Genomic DNA, 3,266 nt, shown 5'->3' with positions numbered 1-3,266 from the left:
GGCATCACCGGAGTTTTTTTGGTCCGTGTTGCGTTCGCTCTATTCGAAATGAAACTCGCGGAGGCGAAGAATTGTTAAAAGTTTACGAAGCGTCTAGGAGTGGTTAAAACTGAGAGAGTTGAAACTACGATGTATTAGAACGAGCAACCGTCGAAACTTTGTTTTCGCGACGTTCTTTTCGTCGCTCTCGTCCCCACGCTCCTACGCTTTGGTTGTTTCTTTGCCATCCGTGTTGCGATAAAAAGATTTCTCCATTGTCCAAAAAGGACGGATCGAGATTCCTCTTTCGAGAGGGAGAGAGAGGTACTTGCGGGTAACCTGGAATCTACGAAACACGCACCGTGGTAAGATTCGTGCGTCCGCCTGATCGATGTGTGTTGTTTACGGACCGGCTGAGAAGCGACGATAGCGAGTCTTTGAAAAACTATGTGTCCATTAGTTAGACCGATCGTCGCCGGCCGTGTGTCTGTTCGAATCTCGCAACCCACGATTCAGCGACAGGACGCGCGCTCGCATTCCTTGTGTGCGTTCGTACTTTTCAAGGTTTTTAAATGTACTTTACGCCCGACCGTCGAGAGGAGCGTGCCACTGGGCGTTTCTCCGACGGTTTCCGTCCTTGGACGCGATCGTGTCGTCAACGATCGAACAAACAAACAAATACGTTGGCGACGCCCGAATTCGCTCTCCCGCACGCGCCGGGTGGGGAGAGTGATGTGGGTATCGAATGTGATGCGTGTTAATAATGAAAATAACACTCTAAAGATCTAAAGAGTTTGAAATACAAAATTTTACGATTACCCTGAACGGTGGATCACTTGGCTCGTGGGTCGATGAAGAACGCAGCTAATTGCGCGTCAACGTGTGAACTGCAGGACACATGAACATCGACATTTCGAACGCACATTGCGGTCCACGGATACAATTCCTGGACCACGCCTGGCTGAGGGTCGTTTTCTTAACAAAAGACTGCTTGCGTTTGCTTCTCGAAAAAAGAGTAATTCATTTCTTTCTAAACATCTCGCCGTCGTTCAACGAAAGTAGAACGTTTCGGAGCGGGATTATCGAACGAAATTGAAAGAATGAATGAACGATAAACAAAGAAAGAGTCGCAACGTACGAGCGATAGTTGGGCAGTTCGTCGGCGTTTGTCGTGGAAACGATGTGACGAAATCGCAACCGATACACTAAATGCAGGCCGTTAAAGGAGAGAAACAAATTTCGAAATATCTCTTCGAACTAGCGCAAGTGCGTCACGGCGCGCGAGTCGTTCGTTAAAATTTATAAACGACCGCCCGTGAAAGCACCGAGTTCTCGGAAGATAATCTATAAAGATTCTCCATCCTGCTGGAAGTTATCGGATCGGCGCGATTGTTCACTTGTAGAAATCCACGCTCCCGACGTTGCCAGAAACGATATTTACGAAAGGTGTGTCAAAAATAAACGAAAGAAGCTCTCCTATAAATTTAGAAAAAGCAAACGAGTGAAATGTTTGAGATGATAATTTGCTGAAATGCAAGCTCGAATAGCCCCAGGGTTTCGAATGATTCCCCGCGCTTTATACATCTCTCTGTTTACAAACGGTGTATAAATGAAAGATCGCTTCAGATGGGTCGTCGCTGTTTGACGCGCGATGCTGTTCCTTTTTTTTTGTCTGTCTGTGCGTTTAGCTTCGCTAAACAAGTTAAATGGTTAAAAAGCGTCGAAAAAGCGAATACACACGCGACAAGACAAATCTAACGAGTAAAGGAACGCTCCGCTCCAAGATAAAAATGGTTGTTTACAATCAATACAGCGTTTCGGTACCCCTGATCGTAGTCTGAAACTGTGTAACAAAAGAGAGGAAAGCGAATGGTGAAGGAACTTCGAAGCCTCCGTGGCGTGGCTAGAACTTGTGATAAAAGTATGTTTGCAGCAATTATGCATGCTCCCGTTAAAACAGCATTTCAATGTCTCGCATGGCTTAAAGCTCTAGGAGGCTTCAACATTTAGAATACATACGGACTACTTCGTTTGTTAAAGATAAGCGAAGACCGCGCGACCATCGCTCGGTCGTCCAGTCCTCGAAAGTTTTGTTGCGTTCCAAAGAAGAGACAAATGGGGTTTACCCTTGCGCTAAGGGGAGAAGAAGAGAAAAGCAGTTGTTAAATCTAAGAGGTGTGTGGAGTACATCGCGTGTTGGTTAAAATTGTTAAATGAAGTATACGCGAAATGTTCTCTCGCTCTTGCTTTTCCTCTTGCTTCCGTGGCGCTCGAAAAGAAGGGATGATAAATAAAGAAACCTATTCGAAATCTCTTGTGGAACAAAAAATAATACGGACGGACGTTAAAATTGAACCGAGACGAAATGGATCGTCTTGCGAGTTGTCTTCGCTTTGAAATTGTTAAAAATTGATAAAAGCAATACGACGAAGCTGCAGTCCGCAAAATGTTTGAAGCAAAAAGGAAATAACACGAAAATTATGGGAACGTCGTGTCTCAACTTTTTTTTCCCTCTTGTGCTCGTTTCATCGAACGATAAATACAAACATTTTGAAACGAGAGAGGAGGAAAAATTGAATATGCGAAAGGTTGATTCACGCACAGTTTCTCTACGTGTTTGCTTTTTTGCTTCTTTTCGTTTATTTTTTTTTTTTTTGCATCGAGCATCATTATTCACCTTTCGATGAAACCAAAGAAATTGACGACCTCAGAGTAGGCGAGATTACCCGCTGAATTTAAGCATATTATTAAGCGGAGGAAAAGAAACTAACTAGGATTTCCTTAGTAGCGGCGAGCGAACAGGAATGAGCCCAGCACTGAATCCCGCGGTACCGCCGCTGGGAAATGTAGTGTTCAGGAGGATCCGTTTATCCCGAGACATCGAATTGCGTCCAAGTCCATCTTGAATGGGGCCATTTACCCATAGAGGGTGCCAGGCCCGTAGTGACCGGTACGCGTTTCGGGAGGATCTCTCCTTAGAGTCGGGTTGCTTGAGAGTGCAGCCCTAAGTGGGTGGTAAACTCCATCTAAGGCTAAATACGACCACGAGACCGATAGCGAACAAGTACCGTGAGGGAAAGTTGAAAAGAACTTTGAAGAGAGAGTTCAAGAGTACGTGAAACCGTTCAGGGGTAAACCTGAGAAACCCAAAAGATCGAATGGGGAGATTCATCGTCAACAACGCTGGCTCCCGTTGGTGCGCGATGCCCCGGATGGACCTTCGGGTTCCATTAGCGAGGGCACACCACCTTCGGCGAATGTTCCGGCGAGGTAGTCGTGCACTTCTC

The 3,266-nt window shown here is 45.7% G+C and overlaps 1 non-coding gene and 1 pseudogene across 1 annotated transcript; both read left to right on the top strand.

The window, feature by feature from the left end:
* Positions 1-795: 795 nt before the first annotated feature.
* Positions 796-950, top strand: LOC143307837 (5.8S ribosomal RNA). Its single transcript, XR_013064897.1, has one exon. It is a non-coding gene; the product is annotated as a 5.8S ribosomal RNA (ribosomal RNA).
* A 1,731-nt stretch (positions 951-2,681) lies between these two features.
* The window catches only part of LOC143307842 (large subunit ribosomal RNA), a 4,530-nt pseudogene continuing 3,945 nt past the window's right edge, over positions 2,682-3,266 (top strand).

Source organism: Osmia lignaria, unplaced genomic scaffold (genome assembly GCF_051020975.1).
Source record: "Osmia lignaria lignaria isolate PbOS001 unplaced genomic scaffold, iyOsmLign1 scaffold0087, whole genome shotgun sequence".
NCBI classification, from domain to species: Eukaryota; Metazoa; Arthropoda; class Insecta; order Hymenoptera; family Megachilidae; genus Osmia; species Osmia lignaria.
Note: the sequence above shows the minus strand (reverse complement) of the source record. Positions and strands in the feature narration are given on the sequence as shown.